At 42.0% G+C, this 14,019-nt stretch overlaps 1 protein-coding gene across 2 annotated transcripts in view; it reads right to left on the bottom strand.

The window, feature by feature from the left end:
* The window catches only part of RELN (reelin), a 736,759-nt gene that overhangs the window by 647,342 nt on the left and 75,398 nt on the right, over positions 1 to 14,019 (bottom strand). For both annotated transcript variants that reach the window (XM_068276232.1, XM_068276233.1), the window contains exon 2: positions 13,534 to 13,638. The gene's annotated coding sequence lies outside the window, so the exon portion shown is untranslated. The remainder of the gene's footprint in view (positions 1 to 13,533; positions 13,639 to 14,019) is intronic.

Here is a 14,019-nt window from a genome sequence, read left to right on the forward strand (position 1 = left end):
GATCAGTCAGTTTATCAGTAGAGCATTAATCAGGAAGGGTTATACATCAGGAAAGGTTATTCTTTGGGGGAAGAAGCAGGGTTAAGTGTAGGGGAGCTGAGGTCAGGAGAGGCCATGAAAGTTACACTCCATAGCCTTGTACTGCAATGAGTGAGAGGAATATGAAATCAAATCTCTACTGTGAATACATGATAAATAATTAATATCTTGTAGTTATGGAGCACTGGAGCACTTATTACATCTGCTATATGTATGTTCAGCATTAGGCAGGAAAAGTTTGCAAATCTCGCCAAGGCCACATTACAAAATAGCATGAGTTGCAAGAAGGTAAGTAAATTATTGGGTGTAAAATTACAGGTGCATGTATGTAACCATAGTTACAAAAAAAAATATTTTAATCAATCTAGGCTGTCCTGGGCTTAATAAAGAAGACTGCTTACTGGTGTTACACTCACATGTGATTGCAATCTCGCAACTGCTAATTAGCTAAGCTTCTACCATTCCTTGCTAAAAATCTCCCAGGAGGTGCTATAAACATAGGCAATGTAGCACCTTCACTTGGTTTAAGCAGAAAGCATCCTGGGCAATACACTTAGCATAAGATACATCCTAAAGGTGGCCATACACTTATAGATTTGCAGCAGATTCAACCATCAGATAGATTCCTGTCAGATGCCTGTCAGGTTGAATCTGACAGGAATGTATCTGATGTGTGCCACACACAAGGAACAGATTTCCAATAGATTTCAGAATGAAATCTAATGAAAATCGATCAAAATTCATTATTGCACCATTCGATCCAATGCAACTCTATGGGCCATTGATCTGCTGCCAGCAGCCGATCGACCTAGATTTTCCATCTGGACCAAAATCAATCGAAATTGGTCAGAAATCGATTGATTGGCTGATTGATCATGCTTCCTGCTGCATCAATTTCTAGATGATTTGATCAAAGCGGTCGAATCGGACGTTGATCGATGGCAGAGATCGACCAGTTTATGGACCCCATAAGTCATGTACACTTTTACCAGCTCCCAATTGTCTCATCTAACAGAGGAATAAAAGTTGGTTGACATTTCACGCAGGAAGGTAACAGTTATGGTGCCCATACATTGTACAATTGTTTCATTTCCTTTTTTTTTATTTGACAATTTCATATGATTATTCCGTTAGATTGAATATAAAGATTTTTTCCAACATGTTAGATCAGATTTTTATTGAAAAAACGGGATAATCGTTCGTTTTTCTTGATTGAGAAAAAAAAAGATTTTTTTTCTATTTGATGGATTTAGTCGAATAAACAAAAAAAAACATGGACGCTGACTTCAATACCCTAACTTTCTCCTACACGACAGATGAGACCTCAAAGATTATCTCACAAGTCTCACAGGAGGTAGCGTTTGTGAACGCCTCAGATGAAAAAGCAATACGACTACAGATACAGAAGGTGGACAAGCTGCACATAACGTTCGAACTCCATGCTAAAACTTTGGCTGAATATCGTAGAGTTGGCTGCATACCAAGAGGCATGAGAGCCCACGTGGTACCTATAATGTTTCCATCAGATAAATCGTTCTGTGATACCTGGTCACACATCTGGAACAAAGCATCTTTTGACGCAATGGTGTTAACCATCCAAAAGTTAAAAGAGGAGTTACCTAAACTCACTCAAATATGAATTGAACTCACGGATAAACTAAAGGAGATGATTTCAGCCGAAGCCTATGATCAATTCCAAGATGAACTTGTGACATATTTAGAGGTACACAAGAACAATGTGGAGGCCATAAAACAAGAAAAAATATCAACGTGATGAGTTCGATTATACATCGGGCTATGTGTATGCCTGGCAAAGACCTGGAGGAAGATGCAAGAATTCTACGTAAACTGAAAGGAGGCAAAGCTCCTGATGCTGGACAAAATGACTCACAACGTGAGTCCATAGATTTTTTGACCAGCTCATCACAGGAAGGTCTTTCAGAAGTTCCAGGAAATGTAGGGGAGGGCGCAGGAGGAGGCACCATAAAATCCAGGCTAAGACCTCGACAACCACGCCCCTTATCAGAGGAGACTATAGTTGTCAACATATCATCTGTGCGACTGACAGATGGACAGCTGGACAGCTGGAAGTAGACATTGAGCTACAACGTTTCTTCAGGAACATTTAATTAAAATATTACTTTTCTATTCCAAGGGACTTCATGACGACAGCGCCCCCACAGACTGTGGAAGATCCACTTAATCTTAAAGATACAAGTCTACAATCCAAGTTGAATGTTCAACTAGTGGCGTTCCTACAATAGGGCGCAGGGGGGCATGGCGCACCGGGTGACAGCCAGCCAGGGGGGTGTCGCCACGACCCCCCATTGTTGCAGACAGTGCAGGAGGGGAAGAGCAGCGCTGGAAGGAGGGGTGACTGGGATAGCGGCGGAGAGGGGGGAAAGATCCCCCCTCCCTCACCTGGGTCCCCTCCTTCTGCCTCTCTTCCCCTCCAAATGACAGCGGGGCAGCGGGAAACTTACAGTCAGGGCGGGCGTGCAGAGACTACTCACTTTACTTCTGCGTTCCAGCAGCTGGAACACTGGGTCGCCGTCACGTGCCTCTTCTGCGCCTCCAATGCTAAGACACGCATTGGAGGCGCAGAGGCACGTGACGGCGATGGAGCGCTCCAGCTGCTGGAATGCAGACGTAAAGTGAGTAGTCTCTGCCCGCCCGCCCTCCCGCCCTTACTCTAAGTTGCCCGCTGCCCCCGCTGTCATTTGGAGGAGAAGAGAGGCAGAAGGAGGGGACCCAGGTGAGGGAGGGGGGGGATCTTTCCACCCTCCCGGCCGCTGCCCCCACTGCCCCTCCTTCTAGCGCTGCTTCCCCCCTCCTGGAGCAGCTATACTGGGGGCAACTAAACTAGCTATACTGGGGGCAACTAAACTAGCTATACTGGGGGCATCTATACTAGCTGTACTGGGGGCAGCTATACTGGGGGCAACTATACTAGCTATACTGGGGGCAACTAAACTAGCTATACTGGGGGCATCTATACTAGCTATACTGGGGGCAGCTATACTAGCTATACTGGGGGCAACTATACTAGCTATACTGGGGGCATCTATACTAGCTATACTGGGGCAACTATACTAGCTATACTGGGGGCATCTATACTAGCTATACTGGGGGCAACTAAACTAGCTATATTGGGGGCAACTAAACTAGCTATACTGGGGGAAACTATACTGCGGACAACTATACTAGCTATACTGGGGAAGCTCTGGGGGCAACTATACTATCTATACTGGGGGCAGCTATACTGAGGGCAACTATACTAGCTATACTGGGGGCAACTATACTAGCTATACTGGGGGCAACTATACTGGGGCAGCTCTGGGGGCAACTATACTATCTATACTGGGGCAGCTATACTGGGGGCAACTATACTAGCTATACTGGGGACAACTATACTGGGGGCAACTATACTAGCTATACTGGGGCAACTATACTGGGGGCAACTAAACTAGCTATACTGGGGGCAACTAAACTAGCTATACTGGAGGCAACTAAACTAGCTATACTGGGGGCAACTATACTATCTATACTGGGGCAGCTCTGGGGGCAACTATACTAGCTATACTTGGGGCAACTACACTAGCTTCACTGGGGCAGCTATACTGGGGGCAACTGTACTAGCTATACTGGGGGCAACTATACTAGCTATACTGGGGGCAACTATACTAGCTAATACTTTAAATTACAGTTAGCTCCGCCCTCATCCGGTCATGACCACGCCCAATTTTTTGCCGGTTGTGGCCACGCCCATTTTTTAAAGGGGGGTGTCTTTTAATACCCAGCACCGGGTGCCAAATGCCCTAGGTATGCCACTGTGTTCAACCACCTTCTTGCCAGATTATAGATCTATTTATGCAGAAAGTACAAGAATCAGGAATATTTATTTCTAACAACCTCAATAAAGATCAAAGAGTGGCTTTACAAAAACGTATGGATAATCCGTTGTTAACTATAAAGCCTGCAGATAAAGGAGAGGCTGTTGTCGTCATGGACACTGTCTCATACAAGAATGAGATTAGGAGACAACTTGCAGATCAGGGGACTTACCAATTGTTGACTGGTGATCCTCTTAGAGAGATACAGCAAAAGATCCATGATATTGTATCTGAGGCATTATGGAATGATATTGTTGATTCAAGACTGGCAAACTATCTGATACAAACAGATCCGATTACTCCAGTACTATATATATGCCCCAAAATTCATAAAACATTGGATAATCCATGGGGCGCCCCATAGTAGCGGGAGTTGATTCAATTTTTGCACCAATAGCAAAATATTTGGACAGAATTTTGAGACCATATGTGGCGGGACAGAAGTCATATCTCAGGGACACTGAGATGTTTTTGAATATGCTTAGAAACATAGAGCCTGTAGAGGGGGACTATTTGTTGGTCACAATGGATGTGGAGAGCCTCTACACCTCCATCCTGCATGATGGGGGTGTAGAGGCTGTCAGATATATGTTGGAGACTGGTTCGGACTTTAATGTAGAACAGGTCAGATTCATATGTGGTATGTTGACATTGATTTTTAGAAACAATTATTTCCGGTTTGAGTATAATTTTTTTCATGCAAAAAAGAGGCACTGCGATGGGGTCGAACGTGGCCCCCACCTATGCGAATATTTACATGGGCGTGTATGAGGACATGTTCATTTATACAAACCAATTGTTTAAACAACACGCCAAACAGTGGTTTAGATATATTGATGATGTACTCTGCATGTGGGCGGGGCCACGTTTGACCCTGGATGCCTTTACAACAGAGATAATGTCTTGCAATAGAGATATAAAATTCACAGTTCAGAAAAACAGATACCGTTTTTGGATGTGATGGTTGTCAAGGATGGGAATATTTTGAGAACCGACCTCTACACTAAGCCAACAGATGTGAACTCCCTTCTCCATTTCGGGAGTTTTCATCTATTGGCTACCAAGAGGTCGATCGCTATGATTCAATTTAAAAGCGTGCAGACTATTGTGTGTGATCAGTCGTAGAGAGAAGTTAGGATTGATGAAATGAAAAACACGTTTTTGCAGAGGGGTTACCCAGGAGAAATAGTCGAGGGGGCTATGGCGAGTCAAACCACACAAAAAATGAAGGATAGACTTTCTTCCCATAAACATGCTATTAGGGAAAAGCTAGTGGAACAGTCAGTTCCAAATCATTTTGTACAAGCTTCACATTCAGTTAGTCAACTCAGATTTATGATATTAGAGCAGGTACCACCACCTAGAAGATGTGGTGATTGGGTTAAAAAACTTTTATATAGGGAGGCTTATTGTATAAAAAAAAACTAGACTCCATGGAACCTAGAGGCCTAAATAGAGAGCTAGACTTGATTCCGTTTATTTAGTATGGTGCCTGCCTCTAGAGCTATCCCATTATATTGTTATCATTGTTATTATCATTGCTATTATTTTCATCATTATTTTTATTTTATTATTATTATTTTGTTTTTTTATTTATTTTTCATTTTATGTTTATTTTTCATTTTTTCAATTTTTTTATTTTTTATTATTCATTATTATTTATTTTTATTGCTTTAATTGGTTTATAATGATCTTGGGTTTCCCCTCCTTCACCATCTCCTCCGTATATATCTTCTGCAATAGCTGATATAATGTTTGCTTATAATATTTAATAGAATTAGTGATAGTGGAGGTGTCCTTTAGCCGGCACTTTGTCTTTGTTGCCTGTCGCCTCGGATACAACAGAGTGGGCGAGGGCAGAGTGCGTGGCTGGCCTTGTGGGCGGCGTTCGGAGTTCCGCTCTTGTCCCATTTGAATGCACGGCTGGTGGGGAAGTGGACGGCTTCACGCCGCCCGCGCTCCACATGACTCACCGCAGTTCCCCATCAGGTCCGCCGTGGGCGGAGCGGGGTGACGCTGCGGGAGTATAGCCGCGCGCATGCGCCAGGCGGCGGAGACATCCTGCTGACTATGACGTGGGGAGTGAGGGCGGGGACATTGGCGGAAACCTATGGGTGAACAGCATGACAGTTTCCCATCAGGTCCGTGTATAATATGGACCTGCGCTATTGGACAGTAGTTTCACTGCCCTTGATTGGCTGTTTAACCCATATGTATGTACAGTGATGTGAAAAACGATTTGCCCCCTTTTTTAGCTATGATTAAGGGCAGATTGTAGGCCCGACACGCGTTAGCTTATCCTGTCTTTTATTGCACTGTTCTTGTGGAATTTTTTAAATAAAAATGTTTCAGGTTTTTTCTTCTACCTGGTCTGGCCTGTGGATCCTTCTTTCCTTGCCCCCTTCCTGATTTCTTATTCTTTTGCATGTTTGTCACACTTAAATGTTTCTGCTCATCAAAAACCGTTAACTATTAGTCTAAGATAATATAATTGAACACAAAATGCAGTTTTAAATGATGTTTTTTATTATTTAGTGGGAAAAAAAATCAAAACATACATGGCCCGGGTCTCCCTTGTGATCTGCCGTCCAGCCACCCAAGTCTTCCTGTGATCTGCCCTCTGTAGCCGCCACTCGTCTAATTCCTGCAGCAGAAACAGGAAGCAGACGAGCAGTGGATACGGAGGGCAGATCATAGGAAGACTTGGTTGGCTGGACGGCAGATCACAAGGGAGACCCGGGTGAATAGACAGCAGATCACAGGGGAGAACCAGGCGGCTGGACGGGAGATCAAAGGGGAGACTTGGGCGGCTGGACGATAAAGTGCCTTTACATTGCCGCTGCTCTTCTTCTGCATGGAGGGGGAGAAAAGCACTGGATGGGGACTCTGGAAGGGGGGGGAATGTCACCCTGAAGTATAGCATAATGCATTATGTGTAATGTATTGCATTATTCTCTACCCGTCATGAAGTGAGACTTTACACATGTTATTCTGCTTATTGCAGTTTAGCGATCACACTGTATACATTGTCAAGGCTCTAGAATAAAACCGGTTACAAAGACAATGGAGATTTAAAACATTTAGCCCCAAAGAAACTGTAGACACTTCATGTTCTTAATACTAATATCATTTGAAATATCTTAAAAAATTTACTAATATATTAATCAATAAAAAATGCAAATATATTCTGAGCACTCTGCAGCTTAAAATATATACAATATTTAAAGGGGAAAAAAATGTGTTGTCAATCAATGGCAAGATAATTATTAATTGTGAAGTAAACAGTACGTTGAACTTTCTTTTCAGAACAGCAGCACTGATAAAGATTTTGAAATCAGAAAGTCAGAATTTTACTGCAGTTGTTTACAGACTGTCAGTTAACATGATGCATTACTATTTGCTAGTTATCTATTTTCTGGTAAATACCCGATTCGCACTGCTTGGTAGCTGAGCTCAGCAAAATACTAAACTTGAGCCATTAGATCTCCATTTTACATCACTGTTTTACAATTGTGGAATTTGGCTTGCAGAATCCCTTGATTGTTAGAGATTACTAGTCTGAATGAGACAAGATTTGCCTTGATGCTTAGCTGCAGATAAATCATACTTTAAAGCAGTGGTTGTTAAATTCTGTTCTGTGCATTGGCGTTAGGGTAACAGGCCTGTAATTGTTGAGGTCTGTTACGCCTGTTTTTTTGGGGACTGGAATAATAGTAAAAATTTTTTATGACAGGAGGGAAGTTTGCTAACCAACAGGAAGTTGTTAAATATGGTGGTGAGGACAAGGGCTAACTGTCTCACACAAGTTCTCAGGCAGTTTGAAGATGTGCCGTCTGGGCTTTTGGCTTTCCTGGGGTTGAGCCTCCGGAGGTGCTATAGTGTGTTGGCCTCTTGGACTGCTGTCAGAGCTGGGGGGACACAGTCAGTCTCGGAAGATGGGGGGGAGATACCCTGGATGTAGCCACCTGGTCCCTGGAAAAGATGGATTGGTTCTTTAATCTACATTTCAAATTTGTTTAGTTCTCGGCTAGTTTGATGCTCAAGGGTATAGGTTGAGGAGGGGTCTTGTAGTTTGGGGCTGCCCTGAGGCCTTTCCAGACACCCCAAGGGTTTTTGGACCAGAGGCGTAGACCCAACTTGTGGGAGGTGTCCCTCTCTGCAGATTTTAGTTCTCTGTTGAGGGTATTCCTGGTTTCCCTGAACCCCTCTGAATTGCTAGATCAGGATAATTGTTAGGAAAGTTATGAAAAAAATATCTAAAGCTCGCCATGCAAACATCGATTTTGATCACCCAAATGGGCCCCACCAGCCAGCTACCATCCTTTGTGCGCCCCTCCCCCCCTAAAAAAAACTGAAGCTGGAGCCACCACTGGTGGGCTTTAACCATTTCAGCCGCCCGGACGTGATCCTCATGTCCAGGCGGCTGCTCTACTGCAGTGCCGCACTTCGGCGCGCTCCCGTGCACAATCGCGGGCGCGCCCCCATGCTCCCCCGGTAGCCCTGGGATCAGTGAATGGGAACATGGTTCCCGTTCACCGATCCGTGTCCCCAGCAGAAAAACGATGCTCTCTTACCAGAGGATTCAGTCTTTCTGCAAAACAGTTTCCCTGTCCTCCTTGTGCTTCCGGGTAGCGAGAAGCACAAGGAGAAAAAAAAACTCAAGGTGGCCATCTTGTGGTCAAATAGTAAAACTACATCTACATACATTTTACATACCATTTTACACATATTATAACATTAAAAATTAACTGTTTATTTCCCAACACCAAAAAATTACCCAAATGAGATTTTTAATGAAAAAAAAATTACAATTAAAAAAAAAACAACAAAAAACAAATCGTTACCTAAGGGTCTGAACTCTTTAAATATGCATGTGAAGGGGGTATACTACGAACAATTTTTAAATTATAAGCTTGTAAATAGTGATGGACGCAAAACTGAAAAAATGCAAAAGTACCACAAACTGGGAAAAATTCCTCACCCCACCCCTCACAAAGCTCATTGCTCATAATGTTAAGGTTATGGAGCTCTTCCTCACTGAGTATACCGCAAGGAAGAGGTGGTGGTAACAGAATGGTGGGGGGGGGGAGGGGGGCTTTCACTTTAAACTGGAAGCACCTTTAATTAAGAAGCGGCCCCCAGATCTCCACTCCCAAGAATGTAAATAGATAAAAAGAGGTCATTTATCTGCCATGAAGGATTAAAAAAAATAAAAAAAATCCACATGATAAAAAATAGTTTAAATGGCACACCTGTTTTTAAAAGCAGCCCATCGCATTTCATTGTGACTGAGTACTGCCACTTCCTAAAGTAGTAATGGCAAGCGTGATGTTTGAAACACATAGAACTGCTGTACGTATGCCACAGGCTTGCTTATACCACTCACTGCATTAAAAATGGAACATGCTATCTGGTGATCTACAGTATATGGGGACCAGCAGACTTATCGCCAATAAATAAATATGGCAATCAGAACTCAATAGCAGAACTGTAAGGTAAATCAATATAACTCTTGTGATCTGAAAAGTGCAGTTATTTGGAAGAAATAAAGACAATTTTCTAGTGAACAGCCTTTTCTGACTCTTTATAAATAGGCTCAACTGCGTTCACTTTTCACACAGGCAAGGAAAATTGGTTGCAAAATATTTTATTAAAATGTAATTTATTTAAAACAAAACTAATTACATATCATTGTTGGCAGTTAACAAATATAGAACTGTCTTTTAACATTGGATGTCAGCTTTACAAGTTTCTTAACCTTTAAACAAAATTATAGTCTAGGTGAGTACGTCATGTACTTTGAGATACGGCTATACCGTAGTATCCTACGTTACTTTTCAGTATTATTTAGTAAGTAAACTCTACGGGATAATTTTATTGGCATTGTCAGTGCATAACTCATTATATACAGTAGATATTTTATGGGGAATTTCTCCCAGGATGGAAGATCATTGATCTACTATTGTAAAATAAACATATTTAACAAAACGCCTAAATTAAAGACTTTAATAGCAAAAGCAGTCATTAAGTAGCGAAGGTTCTCATTTATCTAGGTTAGTTCATGGGTGTGGTGCACAACATTACCATGAACCTACATGATGATGGGCCAGTGACATTAAAGTGCTCTCAAAGCAACAGTTTACAAGACTGCAAAGCTTACAACCACTATGTTTGAAAGCTGATATAGTGATGATATCTGTAATACTGGTATCATTAATGTGAGGTTGGGGATGCAACAGTTGTGCCACAAGTTAATCAAAGTGCACAGGGATGCTGATTGTGGTAAGCCATTAATGTATAAAGTTTTACTAATCTGTGTCAGGGATACTGGCTCTATGTTTTATAAAGGCGTTGTCAGAAAATGAGGATCAACCTATCCGAAACAGTCTGTATACATGTTGGCTTAAATTGGCTCTGTAATATTAACAAGCTGACACATCATTGCATTCTTCCAGTGGATCTGGAGGTGTTTAGCTATCAGACACATCAAAGAGATCATTTGCATCTTCCAAAATAAGTTAAGTTATTTTGTGTCAAATAATCTTCAACAAGTTGAGTTTGTTCCTTAATGCAGAAAAACATGGCTATATAGCAGACTCCTATCCTAATCTCTTCCTTGTAAATTTAAAGTCAGTGAAAACAATTGCAAGGGAGATTAGAAAGCTGACATTAATCAGGATTTCAGGTAATACATGCTCACATTTAATTTGCAGTACAGGTATGTTTATTTTCTAAGTGAAAAAAATAATAATATCTCTAGGCACTTCCCTGCACTATGCAACCAAATGTATGTATGCAGAAGAAAATCCCCACAAGTAGCATCCAGTTCTTTGAGGAAACTTTTAAATCATCTAATCCAATTGGTAATTGTGATATTGCTGCACAAACTTTCCTGATGCAATATAAATTGTAACAATGGGCAAGCAATACCTTCTTTCCTGAACAATCCAGCAATCCTCCAGTGCCCTCTTTCACCTTTGCAATTTGGGGAGTTCATGGCCACTGCACATGCGCAGCAGCATGTGTCCACGATGTCCCGTTGCCATATGCATTCTGCGCATGCGCAGCAGAGATTTCTATGTACATCCAAATTAAAGAGAGGCGCTGGGAGAGACTGGAGGATGGCACAGTGATGGCCAAGGCACAGGGCAGTTGCAGGAGTATGGTAGAAGCCACAGTTAAAGAGGAGCTGTTAGGTATAAGGTCTCAGAGAAAATAAACACATATATCAGTAGCTAAAGATTGGCTGTACTTACATTACATATGCATTTCACTGTCCACGTTTGGATTTCACAGAATTTGTATATAGTATATGCAGAGATAGATGCTCCTGACAGCTCATGGCAGGCTCCATGTTTTTCTGTCAAATGTGTTGTCATGTCCTGCCTGCTTCCTGATCACAGATAAGCTCCTACTTGAACAACACAGTGTGCAGTGAATATTAATGAGCCATGTGGCTAGGAACAATAGCTGACTCCTGCAGAGTACTCTGCCCCGAGATTTATCAGTGCTACACGCTGGACTGATTACAAGCTTCTGTAACGTCTCATTAGCAGCCGAGGGGAGGCCCCCAGAATGCTTTGCAGTTTAGTATGCGGCTTGCGTCCTTATGGGTCTATAACAGACTTGCTGATAAGCACACATCAAAGGTAACTGAGATTTTTATCTTCACTAATGGCTTTTGGGCTTCCTTCTAAACTGTTTAACACAGGAGAATAGAGGTTTAAATTAGCTTCTGCAGCCTGACAGTTACTCTTTAAGTTAAATTCTTTTTTTTTTATTTTTTTATTTAGGTTCACTTTAAAGGTGTCCCTGTTTGACATGTACTGCAAATATACAGTGTTCAATAACTCAATGGCAAGTACTGGTAATTCCCCACTGAAGCCTTTCAGGAAATAATTATTCATAAAACAACATATATTTTCTGAGATTTATAAACTCAGAGATCTAATATAGAATGGACCAAGTTATAGATCTGACTGGGTCTGTACTTGATTACTAAGACAACTAAACAAATATCATCTTGAAAATTTGTATGGGGCTGTTAGCTTTGTCCAAATAGTTTCTCGTATCCATGTTGCATGTTAAAGTTAATTTATTATTTTATAATCCTCAAATGAGCCAGAAGCATGGACTAACTCATAGCTGTGCTGTGTGGCCCAAAAGTTAGTTTATATGAGGAGGGTTTTTTCTCCCAGTGGATGAGCCAGCTCACGGCATAATGCTTGAGCTGATAAACATATACGATGATGGAACTGTTTAGAGGCTTGATTTCCAATTTAAAAGAACAATATACAGATCCTATAGCTCAATATTATTGAACATTGCAAAGCAAACAGGAAATTATATATTTAAATAATTTATTCATTTGAAAACATTACAATAGAGTCTGTTCTAACAATCAACGTGCAAAGAATCTTGACAATTCTTTCTGCCATGTTATCAGGGCCGGATTTACCATAAGGCGCTTGATGATTGAAGGGCGGCTCACTCCCCTCCCCGAGCGCCTCCCTAACTCCTTCCCTATGCAGAGTCCTGATGAGAGTGTAGATGAGGGGTTACTCACCCTGCTCTCTGCATACCACTGACAACAGCTCCGTTCAGTCAGGGGCACCTCTAGCTACTTAATATTGAGGTTACTTCTTGCTACCTATTACTAAGGGGCACCTGTAGCTACCTGTGATGGGAAAAGAAGTAAGGGAGAAGTGACAGCTGGGCCAGCTAGTAGACTTACAGTGCGGTTTGGCGGGGGTCTGTATGTTCATGGAGCATGAAATCTAAGGCGCCAGGACACCTGTGCCTATAGGCTCCTGTGAGGTAAATCCGAGCCTGCATGTTTTCATTTCCTTTTGCCACACACAAGCAAATGAAACATGCTGTGGAAAAGCCCTGGCATTTACTTGCACAAGATGAAATTGTCTTGTGACAATTGAAAACACTTGAAGATCTACAAAATATTTTTTACTCTGGTCACCCCAAGATGGTACCTTGCATTGTGAAGGGCACCTAAGGTTCTGGGGATGCCACAATTGTCAATATCTTCATATTCATCAAACTCTTAACTCTACCTTAACTGTCAGTCACTAAAGGCTCATACACACGCTTGACTAAAGTCGTCTGAGGCAGCCGATAACAACCTCCTCAGCCGATAATCAATAATGAGTACGGCAGCCCCTGACCCGTGAACAATGTGCGGAGTGGATTAGCTTGCCCAACTCGCGGGTGGTGACTTTGATCCCGCCCCTCCCCTGCTTGGCGTATGATGTCATGCATGTGCTGCCCCGAAACTACTCCATCACCCCCCCCCCCCCCCCCCACAGAGCAATAGAACTTGTTGTTAGCTACAAAGCTGACATGCGTCTGTACTGGCCACTCCAGCAATGTCACCCAAGAGGATTGGGTCCCGATCTTCGATGGGTGACATACATCACAGGTGTGTATGCACCTTAACGCCATCTTTAAGACAATGGCTGTGATTTATGTATATTTGTCAATGTACTGTGATAGCTTTTATACTGGATGCATAAAACATTAGTTCCACCTCTATACTTAAAACTGCATGAGCATTATATGAATTAAGAGGTAAAAACTGTAAACTTACCAAAGTTATCCAGGATTGCAATAATGGCATTTGTTCTTAAACTGAATTTTCATTCTTGAAAGGACTCAAACCACTTCAGTATGAGGTGACCTAGATAGATCAATTCTGCAAAGAAAAATATGATCTTATTTGTTTAAAATATTCATTTATAGATAATTTACTCAGAATTTTCCTATTGTAAAATCATTCCTCTCCCTTATATACATTCTGAAATGTATCAAGGGTGGTAACATCTTTAGTCCTGCCAGGTGATGTCTGTGCATAGGACTCTCAGTAAACCAACATTCCACAGAGGGAGATATGGCTTGCTTGCCAGTTGGAATAAGACGTTATTTCTCAGAATGCGATGAAATTACTCAGTAAACTGTCAGGACCATGATCATGACATCACACTGTAGGAGGGGTTTCACCACAATATCATCCACACAGACCTCCCTGATGATCTATTTGAGAAAAGGTAAATATTTCTCATGTGAAGGGGGTATC

The sequence above is a fragment of the Hyperolius riggenbachi genome, chromosome 3 (genome assembly GCF_040937935.1).
Source record: "Hyperolius riggenbachi isolate aHypRig1 chromosome 3, aHypRig1.pri, whole genome shotgun sequence".
Taxonomy (NCBI): domain Eukaryota; kingdom Metazoa; phylum Chordata; class Amphibia; order Anura; family Hyperoliidae; genus Hyperolius; species Hyperolius riggenbachi.